General features: G+C 33.5%; 1 long non-coding RNA gene across 1 annotated transcript; it reads right to left on the bottom strand.

The window, feature by feature from the left end:
* Positions 1 to 3,856: 3,856 nt before the first annotated feature.
* LOC144842384 (uncharacterized) lies at positions 3,857 to 4,538 on the bottom strand. The gene is made up of 2 exons (XR_013612115.1): positions 4,287 to 4,538; positions 3,857 to 4,072 (listed from the first exon to the last, which is right to left on the bottom strand). It is a non-coding gene; the product is annotated as an uncharacterized LOC144842384 (long non-coding RNA).
* Positions 4,539 to 24,589: the final 20,051 nt, after the last annotated feature.

The raw sequence follows: 24,589 nt of genomic DNA, 5'->3' as shown, positions 1-24,589 counted from the left end.
CTTACAGGAGGTCCACTAATTAGATGAAGAACAATCGGGCTTTTGAAAGTACGGCCGTTTCGAATAATGAACTGGGTTCGTTAAAGTGCACACAGGTTATAACTGTGTACACTGGACCTACGGTTTAATGTGAAGTTACACCAACCACTTAATTAGTGTGGTCTAAAAAAAACAACAATTCTAGAAAACATAATTTTAACTTTTTGTAAATACATATTCATTCAGATGTTTTGCACTCACGTACAGCTAATGCAAATGTATATTTTAATTAAGTAGTGTTTTTGCAAAGGTCTATGTTTTATAATAAACAATATATTTTTAAGCCACGGTTTTGCCATGTAATACTAAGAGAAATTTTTCCGTACCCAAACTATGTAATATCGACCTGTAGAGAAAACATGGCAATACACCGTATTTAAGAACGAAATCCAAGTAACCCGAGAAAAATCTAAGTTGAACTCTGTTAGAAGGAATATGTTTATTGTTTATCATGTCATGTCAACATTCAAAATGTACTAGGCCTACATTAAATATGATTACGTACGTTTTTTAGGACTTCACATGCTTTTTCGTGTCAAATAAAACGGTCTCAATTACAAATGTCACCTAATTATGTACACAAATACACTATTTTGGTTTGCAGTACATCATGTGTTTACCAATACACTAATATGTTTACATTTTCAACTCATTAGGGTATATAGTTTCTATCAAAGCAGGTGAAACACTCGAAATAATTAAAACACACAAATGTAAATCACCTACAATATGAAATACCCACTCTGGAATTTACATTGTAAATAAAGCACTAGAGATCTTAAATGGCACGACAATAAGTATTATTACTAAGGCTATCAAAAAGGCCCATGCTCAACGTTTTTACTTTTTGCATATTTTGAAGTTAAACCTCCCATTAGGCTTATGTTTTTTTAAATATAAATCGGTCATTGAAAGTATTCTCACTTTTTTTCATTGTTGCATGGTTTACCGGGACCACATGTAAGAATAAGTTGGAGCTCAAATGTATGGTTAATTATGCTTCTCGTATACTTAGAATTGAGCAGATCTCAATTTGATTGATTATAGATCACTCTACTAAGAAAACACATTTGATTTTGCAAAACCCAACCCATCTCATATGCACTATTTTTTAAGGAAGCGGTCCATCACCCCTCGTGCAAATAGATTCCGTAATAGTTTTTACCATTTAGAGCACTGAATGTTTTTTAATGGTGATTTTTCTGTTTTTGTATTGTATTGTTATGTAGCCTACAGAGCAACACTATTTTATGAAAATGGTACACTTAATAGGTATGATCGAGGTATCCATTTGATTTGTTAAAACATTTTTTTTAAACGTATCCCCTCCCATTAAAGATGTATTGTCCCCCAAAAACATGAAAAATGAAGATTAATTAAATCAGACTTTGAATAGGTTATTTTGTAGTTTTAATCAAGTGAATCACTTCCATAGAAAAAAAAACGGAAAAAAATAATGTTTTCACTTATAAAATAACATGAAAAATGGTTAAATTCAACCAAAAATCCATTGGCTGGCAGCCAATTTGACCGTTTTTTTGCTTTAAATTCCAGTTTTTTCAGGTAAATAATTTTTTTTTTGATCCAATTTTTGATCGAAGTCAATAACTATTATGTGACATTAAAATGGCATATTCAACAACAAAAATTGAAAAAAAATATTTTTCAGGGGGACAATACATCTTTAACGGCAAAATGAAACCAATAGTTAAGAATTTAGCAGCCAAAATATGTTACCTGAACACATTTTGGAGCTTGGATACATTTTTTGTCGTAACTGCCAGTTCAAACGCAAACACCACTTTATCATAATATATATGACTTGGGGCTGTTTTAACTTTAAAAGTTCCTTAGGGCTCGGGTAAAAATTAGGAAAAGTGATAATAAGAGTCCACTCCCCTCCATCATTCTTGCAAACGTTAGATCGCTACCAAATAAGATTGATGAAATTAGCAGTAATCTGAGATATTTACAGGAGTTTCGTAATGTTAATTTAATGTGTTTTAGCGAGACCTGGCTGGGGGTAGACGTTCCCGATAGTGCATTACACATACCAAATTATGAGCTTATTAGAGGTGACAGAACCAGTGAATCGGACAGAAACAGAGGTGGTGGTGTATGTCTTTACTTCAACAATAAATTGTGCAATAATTCATCCGAGAACGTTATTGTTCACCCGACATAGAGTTAATTATAGTTGGTTTGCGGCCATTTTATTTGCCGTGTGAATTTACCCAGGTATTTGTTGTTGTTGGCTACATACACCCAAATGCAAATGAGGCGATTGCAAACAAAGAGCTAAGACGCAGGTTAAACGATCTCGAAAAGTAAATGACCGGATTCCAATAAACTCGTACTGGGTGATTTTAACAAATGCCGCTTTAGCTATCCGGGTTATGTGCAGTATATTACCAAACCAACTAGAGGCACTACGATCTTAGACAAAAACATTAAGTGTAAATATAATGTGAAATCGCGAGTGCCACTAGAGCATCTGATCATAATACAATGTGTATGCTGCCGAAATACAGACAACGTTTTAAAAGATTCAAGCCAATCACAATTGAATACCGCGCCTGGACGGAAGATGCAGTGGATACATTACGCGGTTGCTTCGAATGTACGGACTGGTCGGTGTTCGACGATAATAATATCGACACTAATGTTACTGCTGTAAATGAGTACATTAAATATTGTGTTGGAAATGTGATCCCGATCAAATACAAGAAGGTGTACGCAAATAGCAAACCATGGATGTCCAGAAACATAAGACTGCTATTAATTGAGAAACAACGGGCTTTTGCAGATAGCAAAAGCAGTTTTGTTAAACTGAAACAAAAAGAAATCAACAAGTTAATCAAATCCGGTAAAGCTGAATATGGTAGAACTCTTGAAAATAAATTTAAGAACTGTGATAGCCGCGGAGCATGGAAGGCAATGCGAACAATGTCTGGTTTTAACTGTAAACAAAGTAATGATAGTAGTAATACTAACAATTTCAATTTTAAACTCGCAAATGACCTAAACGAATTTTACTGCCGATTTGATAAACATGATTTTAGCGATAAAATAAGGTCATTAGAAAACGAAACCAATAAAGAATCCACTATTTTAAGTATTGATGAAACTTTAGTCGGGCAGGTGTTCTCAGGTGTTAAGGTGAATAAAGCTACGGGTCCTGACGGTATTAGCAATAAAGTGCTGAAGTTTTGTGGTCACCAACTCTCTCCAGTATTTACAACTTTTTTCCAACGTACTATTGATACTGCAGTTATCCCAAATATTTGGAAGACTTTATTAATAGCACCATTGCCTAAAACTAAACAAATTACTTCCTTAAACGATTACCGTCCCATAGCTTTGACACCAAATCCAATGAAATGTTTGGAAAGAATAATGCTTAAAATGATTATGTCGAATGATGATATTGATAATGATGTTAATCAGTTTGCATATAGTCAAGACAGAGGTGTAGATGATGCAGTGATGGTGTATACTGATAGTAGTAGTAGATACAAGATCTTTCATCAGATCTTTCCAGTGCTTTCAATTGTATCCAGTCAATTGTATCCAGTCTCACTTACTTATCGATAAATTGTATAAATTAAATGTCAATAATAAAATGTTGTTATGGCTTATCAGTTACCTTAGGGAACGACCACAGTATGTTAAGATAGAAGATGTGCAATCTAAAGTAAAGTCAGCACAGGCGCCCCACAAGGCTGTGTATTATCCCCCATTTTATGTGAAGACCCTAAATGCTCCATCATCAAGTATGCAGATGATACTGTAATAGCGGGTTTCATGTCAGACAAACCTAACGGTTACTTCGATGAATGCGATCATTGCTTTGCGTTTTTTTACTTTGGTAGAGAATGTTTGGAACAGTGTGCCCTTGAAAGTTTATAAACTGCCCTTCACCAACAATAAATATCTTTGTACTGCCGTCCATACACACAATGCGTAGGGCAAGAGGACTTTTGTCTTGAAGCTTTTCAGCCAGAACGTCATCTGATACGTCTATTTCCTCTACCTGAAATATAAGGAAATGTAAATTGATTTCATTTTCAGTTATTTTATTTGATTGAGAGTCACTTTTAAGCATATCTAACTGATGCATGGTCAGGTGGATATTATATTTTATTAATATTATAATATGTCAGTTTTTATATAGCTCGCTACACAATTAAGACTCGGAGCGAAAATCAAACTATACATAAATCAATGTGTTATTGCTAATCACCTACTTCCAACATTGTCATGACGGTCTTGGATCTGGTACCTTTCCCTTTGACAACAGCAACCTTCTTCTCTAGGATGTCTAGTAGTCTAATCGAATCATCCTCAGCTACCTCAAAATAAAATAAATTAATAAAAAAATTTAAATTAAAAACAATTTAAAAACAATTTTAAAAAATCGTAATTTCGCGGGGGGCCTGATAAACTAATAAAAAAATGTATGGACCTTAGAAGTAGACTGGCCTAGCTAGTAGGGGCTCAAATTTGAATTGGTCATATGACCCATTTATTTTTAAATAGGCTAGGTAGCCCGGCAGGCAAGGAGTAGGCAGGCATATTAATAATATACTATACTCTAATAGGCCTAGCCTAGTGCCTATTCTATAGGTGGCCAAGCCTAGATTTTCTGAACATAGTATAGGCCTAGGCCTAGTCTAGCTAGTGCCTATATACCCGGCCTAGGCCTAGTTCTAATGTCTGACTGTCCAAATGCGACCGGACCATAAACTCGGGGAGAGAGGACATGCGCCAAAAGGCGCGCGCGGCTGTGTGTAAGAAAGTAGTATGGCGAACGCACGGGTCCATCAGGCCTAGCCTAATCTATGTTACAGTTAAATAATAGGAGATCCTAGCTAGGCCATAATGACAAATATCCTTCATATTCGAACTACGACCAAAACATGATAAAACTATCAGTAGTTCAAAATACAGATAACAATTACCTATACGATGAAAGAATATTGATGTGATTAGTGATTGTGATCTCCGATTCTCTCGCTCCTCACCAATGGAAAACAATGGCGCCTGAATCTCTAACAGGCCGGCCTCTCGCTCGCGCGCGACGCGTGATCATGTGACTTATCTGCAAGCGCTATGCGTTAAACAGTGAGAAACTTCAACGAGTACTTTAAACGTCATGCGTTAATAAAATATTTTCACGGAGTAAATATAACAAAACAGGAAAAAATCTGAGATATTCGTAGCTCTGAAATTCATATTCATAGGTTTACCAATGTTTTTAAATCACTAAAATGAATAAGGCCTATCATAGCATAGGTATGTATATATGTATATATGTATATATGTATATTATTTCCCATGTAAAACTTTATTTTAAAATACAATGATCGTTATAAACACCATGGTGTTAAAATTTAACGGCACTGATAACACACCAAGTGTTAATAATATGCTATTTTAACACCTACCGTTGATAATTAAACATCACAACGTGTTAAAATACAACGCCAGTTTTTACAGTGTGGAACAGAAAAGAATTGCAATTATGAACGATGATACTCATCCACTCCGTACATCCTTCGTGTTTAATCGTACTGGGTGTAGACTAAGAGTAATATCAATGTTACGGACAGCACGGTACCGACTTGTCCCACAATGTATATTTAAATATAATGACGACAAACACAAATAATTGTATTTTCGAACACCTGGGAACACCAGATAGCATTTATCCTTATCTGTACATATTTTACAGTTCTCTGTATTTTACTTTGTGTTTTAACATTTTACTGATTTTATTCTATTTTTATATTAAGTTGCCATGAGAAAAACCAATTATAAATTTTTCTTTGATGAACTATTTGACAATAAAGTTATCTTGTATCTTGTTTAAATGTCATGCATACCACGGGAGCAGCGTAGTGCACATGTGGAACAACGTGAACTCGACGAACTATTTGCGTACCACCTGCAAGCGGGTTAAGCTAAGAAAACGAGGCCAACGTGGTGGTACTAAGCGTAGAATACGTGTTGTTTCTTCGTGCTATGGACATATCGCTAATTTTCGTGATGCCAACTCCATGATACGTAGGCCTAATGCTAATTTAATAATATATGTAAACACGATCTCTCAAGCATCTGGCGGATTTGGGTAAGAACACTTTTCATTTCGCTCCCAACACCGTTGGTGGTCTACCTGTTTTTAGTCGCGTGCAACTCGCTATGTCGGTCGGTCGGTTGGTCGGTCGGTCGGTCGGTCGGTAAACACTAACTTGTATATGGCCTTGTCTGGATATCAGTTTCATCTAGCTAAAGTCCATGTTTTTCACGGTACGCAATCAAAAATTACGCGGTCTACGCACGATTTACCGAAATCACGTTTGTAGTCATATCTTCACAAGCATGAATCACAATTAAATCAAATTTGGTTTCAACATTTTTAAACATGTTCAGCAATTTCAGTCGGTTGGTCGGTCGGTTGGTCGGTAAACAATAACTTGAGCACGCGACTGCAGCCATGTATATGGCCTTGTTTTACTTACAAACACTCGCTCCGTACTCAACAAAATTGACGAATTAGAAGCCGTTATTAAGAATAACTGTATATGCCCTGTTGATATAGCTGTTGTAACAGAAACATGGCAGTCGAATTCAATCTCGACAAATTTCTTATCAATTGATGGCTTCAATGTTTTCACTAAATTAAGAGAGGAAAAAACTGGTGGCGGAGTTGCCGTCTACGTAACGGACAATATCCTGCATGCAACGCCGATTAAAGATGTTATTATTCCCAATGTTCTTGAATGTTTGTGGCTGTTTGTTCGTCCTTACCGACTCCCACGCAAGGTGTCTGCGATCGCTGTCTGTGCTGTTTATATACCTCCAAAATATGAACATCAGCAATTGCTAGTTGACCACATAATTTTTACTGTTGATCAGTTAAAGACAATATACCCGGAAATTGGTTTCGTCATACTGGGCGATTTTAACAGAGTTGATATCAACCCCATTTTGTGCTCACTCTATGAAACAAGTGTTCGTGACACCTACACGTGAACTTGCTATTTTGGACATTATTGTTACTAACATTAATAACGTTTATTGTAAACCAGTTGTTGGTGCATCAATTTGTAATAATGACCATAATACTGTTTTTTGGGCCCCGAGCGGCCTTAAATTAAATGGTAGTATTAGGAAAAGTATTTTAGACCTTTGCCTAAGCATCGTATGTTTGAATTTGGGAGGTGGATAACTGGCCAATCTTGGGTTGACGTCCTAGAAGCTAAGTCACCCCAAGCTAAGGCTGATTTATTTTTTCGTACAGTCAATAGCACTATATTAACACTCACTTTTCACTAAAAACTTCTAAAATGCATACTAATGAAAACCTTGGATGATCCTAGAAATTAAGATTGTCATTAAAAAGCGCCAAGTAGCCTTTTGCCAAAATAAAACGTACCTGTGGCGCTTCCTTAGAAACAAAATCATTTTCTCTATCATATTAGCAAAAAATCCTTTATCAAGACCACCTTTCAAATTTAAAAAAGAATGATCCATCCAATTGGCAAAAAGGAATCCAAATTATGAGCAATAAATTACAATTCCATCCCAACATTTCAGTCCCCGGAGTCCCCCAAAGGGACAACTTTGAAATTGCTAAGGCAATCAATCAGAGTTTTGCCTCAATCTCACATAATAGCCGCCCGATTGAACGCCATAAGATACCAGCCTACCTTCCAACCTTACATCCCACCCACTCTGAATGGGTAACGCTCTCTTGTGGCGTCTCTCATGGTACTAAGTTTGGACCAATTATTTTTAACGTTATAATTAACGATGCTGCCGTAAACGCCCAATCATCTAAATTTAAGTATGTTGACGATATTAGCCTTCTTGAGGTCCGTCGTGCTAGCGATCCCACTTTTTTTTATTCTGACGTCTGTGATCTAGATAACTGGGCTAGTCACAACTTTCTCAAACTCAATCCATCAAAATGTAAAGCCTTGCAAGTCTGTTTTAAAAAACACCCTCCCGATCCTCCAAACTTAGTTATAGGTGGTAAATTGCTGGATTTTGTGCATGAAATAAAAATTATCCGTATCCCTATACAAGCAAATTTAAGATGGGATACTCTTGTTAGCAATATGATTTCTAATAGTAGCCGTAGATTATATATGCTTAATCGTTTCAAGCGTTTGGGAATTTCTGCTTGCGATTTGGTGTCCGTTTATGTGGGGTACGTTCGTCCTATTGTCGAGTAGGCCTCAACAGCGTGGCATAGTTGTATTACTATAAAATAGTCTCTCATGATTGAGCGAATTTAAAAAAGAGCGCTTCGGATTATATTGGAACCTAAGTACGACACATATCTTAACGCACTTAAAAGTACTAATCTTCAGACGCTTGATACGAGAAGAATTAAATTATGTAAAGAATTTGCACATCGATGCGTCTGTTCCAATTCCATCAAAGAGTGGTATCCTATTAATTCTCGTTCTCACAGTATGCTCCTTAGAAAATCCAACGAATTTCTAATCCCCCGTGCTCGAACCGAACGATATTTTTTTTTATCTTTCGTGGGAATCACCCACCTTTATTGTAATTTCTTCTCATTTTCATTAACATGACTTAATAGGTATTTATAAACTTATTCATTTACAAACCAATGTATAGTAGTAAAATAATTCTGTCATTCTCAAAACGATATAGATACATATTTGGCATAAAGGTACCGAACCGAAGGAACCGAAAGATATGCCAAAAGTGCTATACCCTTTCTCGCCAAACTCCTTAATGACAAATGATTCTTGTTTTATTGGTCGTCATGTGCAGTTGTTGCTCGCGTGCTTGTGTGCTACTTTTTGTCTATTTTCAATTTTGTATATTTTTATCGATTCTTAAATTTTGTACCTTTATATTTTTATATTTGTAATTTTTTAGATTTTTTGTCCTTTTGATGTATACATTATCATGTTAATATTGTTTTAATTCAGCCTTGTGCTGCGATTACGATATATTGAATAAATAAATTTAAAAAATACGTGATTTTTGGCCCTCCCGTCAACACTTTATCATAATTTACACTACCGGATGAAGTGTTTACATTTCAGGCAAAGAAACACTTGTTTTACATTTATAAAGTACTATAAAAGTTATACAAGCAAGACAAATGTATACGTATACAATACATTAATCTTTATTTAATTTAACAAAGTAGCATACTTAAATCCATAACGTTATTGTTAATTGATCACATCGTATTGATTTCAGTACAATACTTTGTTTAGAGTGAAACATACTATAACATAATGTTTGTAATATTTCAGACTGGAGCGTCATCTTTATATGTGGCTGCACAAAACGGCCACACAGATGTTTGCACTATTTTGATCAAGGCTGGAGCTAATTTGGATCTTCATGAAAATGTAAGTGTTACAAACATTAATACTAATATGTGCTATATAACTCAGTGTGATTAAAACAAAGTGCTAATTTTACAATTTAAAGGGCGTATCGGTAATAACATACCTAAATGAACCAACTCAGGTCTACTTTGTAGTGAGGATAACTGTATTGTCGAGAACTGCACATGATTTCAAACAACGCTGCCCCATCAAGGTTAATCTTGACATTGAGAAGTCAGATCAACCAAAGATAGTTTAAAAGTCGCAGTCATTTACTTGGACTTGGATACCTCCAAGCAAGATCTCATCAAATTTATGATCCCGAAACTCAAGAAAGGACAAAAATAGAGTCGATTCCGGATAAACTGTCTTGAGAAAAAAAACATCGCATATATAATAACTATCTGTAAACTCCCTGTCACACTTTGTAATAATCGTCACATAACACTTTGTAATACCTGTCGCGCGCACTTGGTGACAAAACTGTTCAAAACCTTCGCACTTTCGTTTTCAACAACAAGATACAAAACCAATGAAGCAAAAATGTATACATATCATGAGTAGTTAAAAGGCAGACTATACTCACAATTGTTTCTATTTTAGGTTATATGCATGCAAATTATAATTTTCAAAAGCAATAATTTTTTTTCAATATTTCTTTTAACAATGACTTTAAAGGACTTTCAGAATGCATCATATCCACCAACAAATTGAATATTATACTATCAAGACAAATATCACATACAATACATTGGGTTTTTTACGAAGAAAACATACACTATTAACTTTATTGGTTATTCGCAGTTAATACTGTATGACACAAAATATACAAAATTCAGCACTATGAATAGTTTTTTCAGGTCAGAGAGTTTGTGCGTATTTTAAGATGTTTGTTACACTGTGTGCGTTAACGCGGATATCCCGAACTAATCACGGTGGTGATGAGTTCAAATTTTAGTTTAATTCAACAATTCTTCGGGAAACTATATATTAATCATTGTCCGTTGTATGTTTGCTTTCATACTTAATTAAATTCGTGTTTTATCCGTTTCTTGAACTGTTACGTTCTGGTATCTGCATGTACTTTATCGCCATTGAGACCCGGGGTTCTTTGGCCCATGTTGCAAGCCGTTTAAAACGTTTTCCTTATGCCGAAACAGCTCACTGATGATTTTCATTATTGATGTTTGATTTAAAATAAATAATGTATTGATTATACCAATTAGGCGATACCGAATTTATTTGAATAAACGCCCTCTCCCCCATAAAACATGTTTGGAATATGCAACCACCACCACCACCACAACGCCCCGCAACGTATATTTATACACACAATATTGTATTATAACACAAACACAATTATATTTATTGAATAATTCATTGACTGCTATATATATTTATTTACCAAGCATGTTCATACAATTGTTGACTGTTATCATTTCTTGATAATATCAAATACGATGTTGTACTTCTTCATATCTAGGGGAATTTATTTTATTATAAAATGTTACCAACAAATGCCTCCCTCAAATGAACACCCACCCATGACTTCACAACAACATTATGTTTGTATATTTCTCATTACATATATCTGACGATGAGCGTTCCTTTAATGTGTGACCATCATAAAAAGCTTTTTAAAAATGTTTCAATTCGGTTTCAATAGTAATAGGATGGGATGCGATAAAAATGATACGTGGAAAGGCGTCGCAATACAACCATGAGAACATTCTAGTCATTTTGCAGGACGTAGTATTCCAAATGGAATATAACGATTGCTGAATTAATTACGCTTTAATTGCACTAATTGCCAAAACAAATAAAACAAGTACTATTGTTCCTATAAAACTAACCCTCATAAGATTTATTTCAAACAAATTAATACTAAAATTACATACATTTGTTAATACAATATACACGCAATTCAAATTCAATTTAACTTTTATTTAAGACAAACTGTTCATATTCATAAAAGAAATAAAATACATTGAGTCAAAGATAGGTATCGGAAAAGAAAAGTTACTAGAGTTCGAATACATATTGTTAATACCTACTATGCAGGGTGACGTAAAGTGGTTAATTACATAAGTATTAGGGAAATCAACAACAAAGATTCAATAACCATCTGACAACGGACAAGAGAAATGCTTCTCTGTTACTTGCAAATCTAAAGTCGACTCGATCAAATCCTTTTTTCCAATATATAATTGGCATCATAATAGTAAAAACAAAGAAAACAATGATCTACAATAATATAACACAATTGACAATTAGGCCTAATACAAAAAAAAATCACCCGAAAATAAGTGCATTTTTTGTTAACTGAATGACTGTGAATTGAGTATTTGCTCGATGACAGCTAGTTTGATGGATGAGTATGCAGTGACAATTGCTAATTTATTCTTTGTAACTTTTTTTTTATATCTGACCGGCAGTCAGTCGCAAGAATATTTCTAATGATAAGAACGTAACAAAAATGTTGTTTTCACTTTTTCTTTCATTGTTGTGTACCACTATTTTGGAAAATATTTGAAGTGAAATATTTATCTATTCCCAACAGCAATACATGTATGAAAAGAGTACCTAATTAAGTATACAGAAAATAGTGCAATCTGTGGGTATACATAAAGAATTTAAACTAGAATGTTTTCCGTTTCTCGGTAACATGTTTTATCTAACCAAGTAAAAAGAGAAAACAATATACAAATAAATTAATAAGTAGATAATTTAAATTTATTATACTATAGTGAATAAGCTTAAATAATGCTTTTTTTTTAATAACAAGGATTTCATTGCCGGTTTATGTGAGCTTGAAATAAACACCCGATTCTGCCACTGTCAAAGGTGGTATCTGAAAAACTAACTACTTTATAGGCCTACAGACAACACAACATGCCATTTTCGTTTTTCATTTTTGTTTCGTTGTTCCGCCAGTCACGCATGCCATCGGACCTCGCCGACGTGACAATGTGTTTTGAAAATAACAAAATCGGTTTTTTCCGATTTTTTCTTAAACATGTAATTCGCTTGGATCGTCGGATTTGAAATACCATATTCTCTTATATAGAAAATATATAACTATAGGATACTAAAATAAGCTCTTTCACTGTGCATAAACAGGCACATCATGTATAATACCACCAAATTATGAGTGATAATCAATAATATCATAAGGCATTTAATGAAAATGCGGACCGTCTTAAAATTACGTGATATGTTTCGATAAATCTATTCTCATGCTAATTTTTGACTCAGTTAAACGCAACTTTGTAGTACGTATACAAGTACTCTAGGCTTTGATTACAGTTCTGATGATGAGAATATATTTTTTGGAACATGTCATGTAATTTAAGACGGTCTGCATTTTAACTAAATGCCTTATTGATTCTCACCCATAAACAGACACTTGTCCTCCTCCCACGCTTCATTTATGAGGGAAAAATGTTTAGGCCTACTAATTTTGTAGAATATATTTTATCAGACTAATTTCTAGTAACAAATATATTTAATATTACAGTAAAACGTCTACTAATTGACAAACTAATTTTCATTGTGGTTCACGCGTCGATATCTGTGCTGTATCAAAGTTAGAAGGACCAAAGTCTGAATCAAGTTACTTACTAGTGATAGGACGCACTTAATCTGGCAGTGTACTTCTGTAAGAAACATTTATAGAGTAAATATATTTAGAAGTTGGCCCAGCTAACGCGTCGACATCCGGAGGCCATGCTATACACATCCAGGTACCAAAATACGTAGTTTCGAGAGGCGGTATGCTCCCTTTGTAAGAAACGGCAATTCATTTGCAACTACCATTTAAGTCTACCCAATGTCACTTTTATTGGGTTGTTTACTCTAATGCCTAGAACGTAGCACGCTGGCACATCATATACAACAACAAGTTATAAAGGGTCACGATTACCGATTTAAAAAAAAAATTAGAATAATAAAAGAATAGCTCTTGGCCCATGGCACAGTGGGCCAGAATCAATTCAAAGTGTGCCAAAAGTCCAAAAATGGTAAATTTGGCAATCCAAACTTTGTAATATTGTTTAGGAAGAAGACATCTTAAATTATATAAATCCACTAATAATGTTATGTTTGGTAAATTTTAATAGTGTCTTGTAACCATGGAAACTGGGAGAAACCATGAAATTTCAATTTAAAAGAGCAAAAACAACAGTTTTGATAAATTCGGTGCTGTTTCTAGAATCACCGTGAATCTTATCTATTCTAATGGTTTTATATTAAAAATATGATTTTTTTGTATTTTTGACCTGTATTTGGTGACCTCAAAATATAGCAATAACTGAAATTTTATTTTTACTTCCTATTATGGTTAATAACAGAAAAAAATGTCATACCGTATCAAATCCATTGCTTTTTTCCAGAAAAATTGGTTTCCCGAGTGTTGACCTTGTGAATATTATTACCTCACATGAATATACAACCCCAATTGGTAAACAAAGTAATGTTGAATCAATACATTACCGTGCTTGCAAAATTATTTTGGTAACAAATATATGAGCAATAATATGGCGCACATGAACAGGCGTGTACTCGTAATACTTTACATGATAGAAGGTAAGGGTTATGTGATGGAAATGTAAGTACATCAACCTGAAGAAATAACTATCCCTAATAACTTACTTGTTAGTAATGATGGATAAGCGTTTTCCTTGTTTGTATCTACAACAGGCAATTTATTGTATTGAAATTTTCAGAAGAGATGGGAAAGATTATAATGGACATATTTAAAAGAACTAAAGAACTAATCACAGAAACCATGGCATTTCAATTGGTATTTGTGTTGAGATAATTGAATACATACTGCGATTAGATTATAAACTTTCTCCGATAACACAGCAGCACTACAGTATATTTCAGAAACTTATAACCTCTACAACTTTGTTTTCTATGAAACTCAACCGTATTGCCGTGAAATGGCAATTGCAAACACATCCAGTGTTGTTTATATACACATGATATCAAAGATTGATAGCGAAATGATATTGTTGTATCTGTAAAAGTTTTCATGTCAAATTCTCTGTACAAGTGGGACTTAGTTTTATTAAACTGAGTACTAACAGTTGGTGACCGTTTAAGTCAATTAATGTTAATAATTCAGCCCACTAAAAAGAACCGATTGTCATTCGTATGTGGTCAACTGTTGCTGATTTCGTAATCGTGTGATCATAGTGAAAAGTAACATATCTGAAAGAAATTTAGGCCTTACTGAATAAACGACAGAATAGAATATTAACCTTTACTTATTGGTTATTCGCACTTAATATTGTATGACACAGAATAGATACAGATCAGCACACTGAAAAAAACATATTTTTTTTCGGGTCATAGAGTATGTGTATTTCACGTTAGAATTACAAGGTGTGCGTTAACGAGGATAACTCTAACTCGTCACGGTGAAGAGCAAGCCCATATCCAGAGGGGTTCGCAGGGTTCTCTATTTTCTGAGAAGACCAGCCGGTTTAGGGCTGGGGGGGGGGGGGGGGGGAGGATTGTGGTGCTCGCTTTGGAAGGATTTCATGAAATTTGATGACAAAAACATAAAACAACCATTTACAGTAATTTATCGCATTTTCTATCTTGATACAGATTATTGCTTTATACATCATATTTACAAGTTTTGTATTTAATATATTTATGCGTTTTTAACAGATTGCGTACGTTTGAAGTTGGTGGATTTTTCCAAAAGTTTTCTGTTTGTGGAATCAAATGTTTTATTATGTTGTCTTTTTTAATTTGTGGAGTTCCTGTTTATATTTAAAAACTCTCTAGACCTGGTATCCATATATTCACATTTCCAGTATAATTTTGTTTCAACCTTTTTAAAGAGTACTTCACCCACCTTTATTGTAATTTCTTCTCATTTTCATTAACATGACTTAATAGGTATTTATAAACTTATTCATTTACAAACCAATGTATAGTAGTAAAATAATTCTGTCATTCTCAAAACGATATAGATACATATTTGGCATAAAGGTACCGAACCGAAGGAACCGAAAGATATGCCAAAAGTGCTATACCCTTTCTCGCCAAACTCCTTAATGACAAATGATTCTTGTTTTATTGGTCGTCATGTGCAGTTGTTGCTCGCGTGCTTGTGTGCTACTTTTGTCTATTTTCAATTTTGTATATTTTTATCGATTCTTAAATTTTGTAGGCCTACCTTTATATTTTTATATTTGTAATTTTTTAGATTTTTTGTCCTTTTGATGTATACATTATCATGTTAATATTGTTTTAATTCAGCCTTGTGCTGCGATTACGATATATTGAATAAATAAATTTAAAAAATACGTGATTTTTGGCCCTCCCGTCAACACTTTATCATAATTTACACTACCGGATGAAGTGTTTACATTTCAGGCAAAGAAACACTTGTTTTACATTTATAAAGTACTATAAAAGTTATACAAGCAAGACAAATGTATACGTATACAATACATTAATCTTTATTTAATTTAACAATGTAGCATACTTAAATCCATAACGTTATTGTTAATTGATCACATCGTATTGATTTCAGTACAATACTTTGTTTAGAGTGAAACATACTATAACATAATGTTTGTAATATTTCAGACTGGAGCGTCATCTTTATATGTGGCTGCACAAAACGGCCACACAGATGTTTGCACTATTTTGATCAAGGCTGGAGCTAATTTGGATCTTCAGGAAAATGTAAGTGTTACAAACATTAATACTAATATGTGCTATATAACTCAGTGTGATTAAAACAAAGTGCTAATTTTACAATTTAAAGGGCGTATCGGTAATAACATACCTAAATGAACCAACTCAGGTCTACTTTGTAGTGAGGATAACTGTATTGTCGAGAACTGCACATGATTTCAAACAACGCTGCCCCATCAAGGTTAATCTTGACATTGAGAAGTCAGATCAACCAAAGATAGTTTAAAAGTCGCAGTCATTTACTTGGACTTGGATACCTCCAAGCAAGATCTCATCAAATTTATGATCCCGAAACTCAAGAAAGGACAAAAATAGAGTCGATTCCGGATAAACTGTCTTGAGAAAAAAAACATCGCATATATAATAACTATCTGTAAACTCCCTGTCACACTTTGTAATAATCGTCACATAACACTTTGTAATACCTGTCGCGCGCACTTGGTGACAAAACTGTTCAAAACCTTCGCACTTTCGTTTTCAACAACAAGATACAAAACCAATGAAGCAAAAATGTATACATATCATGAGTAGTTAAAAGGCAGACTATACTCACAATTGTTTCTATTTTAGGTTATATGCATGCAAATTATAATTTTCAAAAGCAATAATTTTTTTTCAATATTTCTTTTAACAATGACTTTAAAGGACTTTCAGAATGCATCATATCCACCAACAAATTGAATATTATACTATCAAGACAAATATCACATACAATACATTGGGTTTTTTACGAAGAAAACATACACTATTAACTTTATTGGTTATTCGCAGTTAATACTGTATGACACAAAATATACAAAATTCAGCACTATGAATAGTTTTTTCAGGTCAGAGAGTTTGTGCGTATTTTAAGATGTTTGTTACACTGTGTGCGTTAACGCGGATATCCCGAACTAATCACGGTGGTGATGAGTTCAAATTTTAGTTTAATTCAACAATTCTTCGGGAAACTATATATTAATCATTGTCCGTTGTATGTTTGCTTTCATACTTAATTAAATTCGTGTTTTATCCGTTTCTTGAACTGTTACGTTCTGGTATCTGCATGTACTTTATCGCCATTGAGACCCGGGGTTCTTTGGCCCATGTTGCAAGCCGTTTAAAACGTTTTCCTTATGCCGAAACAGCTCACTGATGATTTTCATTATTGATGTTTGATTTAAAATAAATAATGTATTGATTATACCAATTAGGCGATACCGAATTTATTTGAATAAACGCCCTCTCCCCCATAAAACATGTTTGGAATATGCAACCACCACCACCACCACAACGCCCCGCAACGTATATTTATACACACAATATTGTATTATAACACAAACACAATTATATTTATTGAATAATTCATTGACTGCTATATATATTTATTTACCAAGCATGTTCATACAATTGTTGACTGTTATCATTTCTTGATAATATCAAATACGATGTTGTACTTCTTCATATCTAGGGGAATTTATTTTATTATAAAATGTTACCAACAAATGCCTCCCTCAAATGAACACCCACCCATGACTTCACAACAACATTATGTTTGTATATTTCTCATTACATATATCTGACGATGAGCGTTCCTTTAATGTGTGACCATCATAAAAAGCTTTTTAAAAATGTTTCAATTCGGTTTCAATAGTAATAGGATGGGATGCGATAAAAATGATACGTGGAAAGGCGTCGCAATACAACCATGAGAACATTCTAGTCATTTTGCAGGACGTAGTATTCCAAATGGAATATAACGATTGCTGAATTAATTACGCTTTAATTGCACTAATTGCCAAAACAAATAAAACAAGTACTATTGTTCCTATAAAACTAACCCTCATAAGATTTATTTCAAACAAATTAATACTAAAATTACATACATTTGTTAATACAATATACACGCAATTCAAATTCAATTTAACTTTTATTTAAGACAAACTGTTCATATTCATAAAAGAAATAAAATACATTGAGTCAAAGATAGGTATCGGAAAAGAAAAGTTACTAGAGTTCGAATACATATTGTTAATACCTACTATGCAGGGTGACGTAAAGTGGTTAATTACATAAGTATTAGGGAAATCAACAACAAAGATTCAATAACCATCTGACAACGGACAAGAGAAATGCTTCTCTGTTACTTGCAAATCTAAAGTCGACTCGATCAAATCCTTTTTTCCAATATATAATTGGCATCATAATAGTAAAAACAAAGAAAACAATGATCTACAATAATATAACACAATTGACAATTAGGCCTAATACAAAAAAAAATCACCCGAAAATAAGTGCATTTTTTGTTAACTGAATGACTGTGAATTGAGTATTTGCTCGATGACAGCTAGTTTGATGGATGAGTATGCAGTGACAATTGCTAATTTATTCTTTGTAACTTTTTTTTTATATCTGACCGGCAGTCAGTCGCAAGAATATTTCTAATGATAAGAACGTAACAAAAATGTTGTTTTCACTTTTTCTTTCATTGTTGTGTACCACTATTTTGGAAAATATTTGAAGTGAAATATTTATCTATTCCCAACAGCAATACATGTATGAAAAGAGTACCTAATTAAGTATACAGAAAATAGTGCAATCTGTGGGTATACATAAAGAATTTAAACTAGAATGTTTTCCGTTTCTCGGTAACATGTTTTATCTAACCAAGTAAAAAGAGAAAACAATATACAAATAAATTAATAAGTAGATAATTTAAATATACTATAGTGAATAAGCTTAAATAATGCTTTTTTTTTAATAACAAGGATTTCATTGCCGGTTTATGTGAGCTTGAAATAAACACCCGATTCTGCCACTGTCAAAGGTGGTATCTGAAAAACTAACTACTTTATAGGCCTACAGACAACACAACATGCCATTTTCGTTTTTCATTTTTGTTGCATTGTTCCGCCAGTCACGCATGCCATCGGACCTCGCCGACGTGACAATGTGTTTTGAAAATAACAAAATCGGTTTTTTCCGATTTTTTCTTAAACATGTAATTCGCTTGGATCGTCGGATTTGAAATACCATATTCTCTTATATAGAAAATATATAACTATAGGATACTAAAATAAGCTCTTTCACTGTGCATAAACAGGCACATCATGTATAATACCACCAAATTATGAGTGATAATCAATAATATCATAAGGCATTTAATGAAAATGCGGACCGTCTTAAAATTACGTGATATGTTTCGATAAATCTATTCTCATGCTAATTTTTGACTCAGTTAAACGCAACTTTGTAGTACGTATACAAGTACTCTAGGCTTTGATTACAGTTCTGATGATGAGAATATATTTTTTGGAACATGTCATGTAATTTAAGACGGTCTGCATTTTAACTAAATGCCTTATTGATTCTCACCCATAAACAGACACTTGTCCTCCTCCCACGCTTCATTTATGAGGGAAAAATGTTTAGGCCTACTAATTTTGTAGAATATATTTTATCAGACTAATTTCTAGTAACAAATATATTTAATATTACAGTAAAACGTCTACTAATTGACAAACTAATTTTCATTGTGGTTCACGCGTCGATATCTGTGCTGTATCAAAGTTAGAAGGACCAAAGTCTGAATCAAGTTACTTACTAGTGATAGGACGCACTTAATCTGGCGGTGTACTTCTGTAAGAAACATTTATAGAGTAAATATATTTAGAAGTTGGCCCAGCTAACGCGTCGACATCCGGAGGCCATGCTATACACATCCAGGTACCAAAATACGTAGTTTCGAGAGGCGGTATGCTCCCTTTGTAAGAAACGGCAATTCATTTGCAACTACCATTTAAGTCTACCCAATGTCACTTTTATTGGGTTGTTTACTCTAATGCCTAGAACGTAGCACGCTGGCACATCATATACAACAACAAGTTATAAAGGGTCACGATTACCGATTTAAAAAAAAAATTAGAATAATAAAAGAATAGCTCTTGGCCCATGGCACAGTGGGCCAGAATCAATTCAAAGTGTGCCAAAAGTCCAAAAATGGTAAATTTGGCAATCCAAACTTTGTAATATTGTTTAGGAAGAAGACATCTTAAATTATATAAATCCACTAATAATGTTATGTTTGGTAAATTTTAATAGTGTCTTGTAACCATGGAAACTGGGAGAAACCATGAAATTTCAATTTAAAAGAGCAAAAACAACAGTTTTGATAAATTCGGTGCTGTTTCTAGAATCACCGTGAATCTTATCTATTCTAATGGTTTTATATTAAAAATATGATTTTTTTGTATTTTTGACCTGTATTTGGTGACCTCAAAATATAGCAATAACTGAAATTTTATTTTTACTTCCTATTATGGTTAATAACAGAAAAAAATGTCATACCGTATCAAATCCATTGCTTTTTTCCAGAAAAATTGGTTTCCCGAGTGTTGACCTTGTGAATATTATTACCTCACATGAATATACAACCCCAATTGGTAAACAAAGTAATGTTGAATCAATACATTACCGTGCTTGCAAAATTATTTTGGTAACAAATATATGAGCAATAATATGGCGCACATGAACAGGCGTGTACTCGTAATACTTTACATGATAGAAGGTAAGGGTTATGTGATGGAAATGTAAGTACATCAACCTGAAGAAATAACTATCCCTAATAACTTACTTGTTAGTAATGATGGATAAGCGTTTTCCTTGTTTGTATCTACAACAGGCAATTTATTGTATTGAAATTTTCAGAAGAGATGGGAAAGATTATAATAGACATATTTAAAAGAACTAAAGAACTAATCACAGAAACCATGGCATTTCAATTGGTATTTGTGTTGAGATAATTGAATACATACTGCGATTAGATTATAAACTTTCTCCGATAACACAGCAGCACTACAGTATATTTCAGAAACTTATAACCTCTACAACTTTGTTTTCTATGAAACTCAACCGTATTGCCGTGAAATGGCAATTGCAAACACATCCAGTGTTGTTTATATACACATGATATCAAAGATTGATAGCGAAATGATATTGTTGTATCTGTAAAAGTTTTCATGTCAAATTCTCTGTACAAGTGGGACTTAGTTTTATTAAACTGAGTACTAACAGTTGGTGACCGTTTAAGTCAATTAATGTTAATAATTCAGCCCACTAAAAAGAACCGATTGTCATTCGTATGTGGTCAACTGTTGCTGATTTCGTAATCGTGTGATCATAGTGAAAAGTAACATATCTGAAAGAAATTTAGGCCTTACTGAATAAACGACAGAATAGAATATTAACCTTTACTTATTGGTTATTCGCACTTAATATTGTATGACACAGAATAGATACAGATCAGCACACTGAAAAAAACATATTTTTTTTCGGGTCATAGAGTATGTGTATTTCACGTTAGAATTACAAGGTGTGCGTTAACGAGGATAACTCTAACTCGTCACGGTGAAGAGCAAGCCCATATCCAGAGGGGTTCGCAGGGTTCTCTATTTTCTGAGAAGACCAGCCGGTTTAGGGCTGGGGGGGTGGGGGGGGGGAGGATTGTGGTGCTCGCTTTGGAAGGATTTCATGAAATTTGATGACAAAAACATAAAACAACCATTTACAGTAATTTATCGCATTTTCTATCTTGATACAGATTATTGCTTTATACATCATATTTACAAGTTTTGTATTTAATATATTTATGCGTTTTTAACAGATTGCGTACGTTTGAAGTTGGTGGATTTTTCCAAAAGTTTTCTGTTTGTGGAATCAAATTTTTTATTATGTTGTCTTTTTTAATTTGTGGAGTTCCTGTTTATATTTGTGACCCGATCTCGCAAAACCCTCTCTTTGTCGGCAATTCAAAATTCACGTAATCAGTCAAAATACGTCCAAATCGACTACCCTGGCAGATTACATGTTTTTGCATTTTCGAAATATTTCACTATTTAAGAATACGTCTACCTAATTTAAACTCACGAAATTTAATTAAAATTATGAAAAAAGAGAGTTTTAAAAACATGTATTTTCCTCAAGCCTAACAATTTATTCACGATCTACGCTAAAATTTTGCGTAAATTCAGTTGAAAGTTGCAGAGTTTGACGACATTTTGATCGCCAGTTCGCTGCACAATGTTGAAAGGTCACACATCAAAATAAAGCTCATCCATTTGACATTCCAAATATGGAAGTTTTAGGGTGGAGTTTGAAGAAGGAACCAATGAAAACTTTGATTTACTATGACATAATTTCAGAAAATTCGGTTCTTCGAAGTTTCTGGAACAGCGAACTGCGTGTGTTGCTATGGCGCATCATCGCAATAACAAACGTTATTGGTCAACGCGCTAGATGTTATACGCTCTACGCGCGGAAATAAAAAGTTGTTTACATTTTTGCGAGGTTATTTTCATTTTACACACAGCATGTCGTAAATTGGAATAAAAACGATTTTAATATTCAAAGTAAAGTGTTCTGCAATAGCTGTAGCCTGTATTTGTTTATTCCATAGTAAAATAGACAAGTCAAAAACAATTCACGTCATAAATTCAATTGTATTTTCTATATTTTTTTGGGCTATAGGCCTTAATTTTATTATGGTTGTAGGCCTACTACTACTGGGCCTAGCTTTATTGTCAATAAATAATTTTCTTTATACATTTTATATATCCAATCGGCTCTTAATTATTTATTTAATTTATTGTCCAGTCCTTTCAATTCATCTTAAATGTTTTTTAAACTCATTGGATTCAAGTCCAAACATTACAGCGAATCTTCCAAGTTATAAAACAAACAAATGTATTAAATCGTCAATACAATGTAAGTAGCTAGCAAGCTGTAACTCTGCAAGGCGTCAAACTTGTCTAGGCTAGTTTACTACTAACGCCAGCCCCAATGTCAATGCACCGCTGCCATACACGGCCTGATGAACACCCATCAGTAGGTCTTACACTACAGGCGATGACGGCGAAAATCTGAATAGGCCTAGCTAAGCCTGCTTGGTTTTTCGCTGTTGATATCGTAAACACCTCCGAAACCAGTTAAAATAAGCTTGACGTTATAATGCTGTTTTTCAATAGTGCAAAATAGTTAATTCGAGTGACTAAATAAGTTAAAACGGCGTCTGAAATCAGTCAAATTGACTATGATGTGCACGCTGCTATTATATCGCACACACTTCCTGGTATGACGTCATTGTGCCTTAGACCAAAATACCGCGTTGCTACGGAGTGAGTTTTCAGCGCGTATCAAAAAGAATTTCATTGCAAACTTCAAACGCGATTTTCTCGTAAACTAATTGAATGATTTGTAAGTTTTTAAAATGTAATAACTTTTTAAATATTTACTCAATTTTTATGAAATAAACACCACTACAAAGCTTATGATTCAAATAATCCAAATATATAAAAAAATACAAAATGAATATTTCCGACAAAAGTAGGGTTTTGCCAGATCGGGTCACATTTAAAAACTCTCTAGACCTGGTATCCATATATTCACATTTCCAGTATAATTTTGTTTCAACCTTTTTAAAGAGTACTTCTTTAACATCATGAAGTTTTGGTATGCGTAGAAGTCGGTATGAGACATTTTGTTGGCTATAAAAAGTACAAATTTATTAATATTATGCAAATATATTAATATGTAATAGAATAGTCAATGTAAAGGAATAATCAATGTAATGGAATTCAATGTAATGACTACGCTTACTTACACTACAAATGACCATTGGACTTTTTTTACATTTTCAAGGATAATAACGAAGACATAAGTAATAAAAAGTATTAAACTTAGGCCTACTCATTCAATAGGCTCTTGAAAAATATCCTTTGCAGCCATGTTCTTCCATTTTAGTTTGGTATCCGCATAAATTTATTTTAGTGTTGTCAAATACAATAATTTGATTAAAAGTATTCAATTTATTTTAGTTAACATCTACAAACATAATTTGAGTGTGCTAATTAGCATGCATCAAGTCGACCTCTGATTGGATAATTGTTACTGCTGCAGTGTGCAGTCAATCGATCATTTCCTGTTGTGTATTGTTTTTTTGAGATAATGCTTTTTACTGAATTTTTTGTAGGTATGAATAGGCCCTAAAGATAATGCCCAAACTGATTTTATTTTTTTTAATATTTTTAATATTTATAGAAAAATTGTTTAGTAGCTGTTAAGTTTAAATGATAGATTATACCCTTAAAAGTCATGTAAGACAAAAATCTCAATTTTGAAAAAAATTGAGATAATGCCCTTTCGTAAATCAGGGCAGCATACTCAACTAAAGTAGACTATAGACCTGGGCTGCTTTAACCACTAAGGTATTGTAAACAGATGTGATATTTCTAAGTATCATCTGTACTCCTAGCACAGGTATGCAATTACCACCCTGTGTGATAACCACAGTATCCTGTGTATAACCGCAATAAATATTACTAATAATTTTATACCAGTAGATTAGAATACTTTTAGTTAAGTTTCACTTTTGCATTGAACATCGAACTATAAAGATCATATTACTATTAGCA

Source organism: Antedon bifida, chromosome 5, assembly GCF_963402885.1.
Source record: "Antedon bifida chromosome 5, ecAntBifi1.1, whole genome shotgun sequence".
In the NCBI taxonomy this organism is placed as follows: domain Eukaryota; kingdom Metazoa; phylum Echinodermata; class Crinoidea; order Comatulida; family Antedonidae; genus Antedon; species Antedon bifida.
This window is presented reverse-complemented; position numbering and strand designations above follow the sequence as displayed.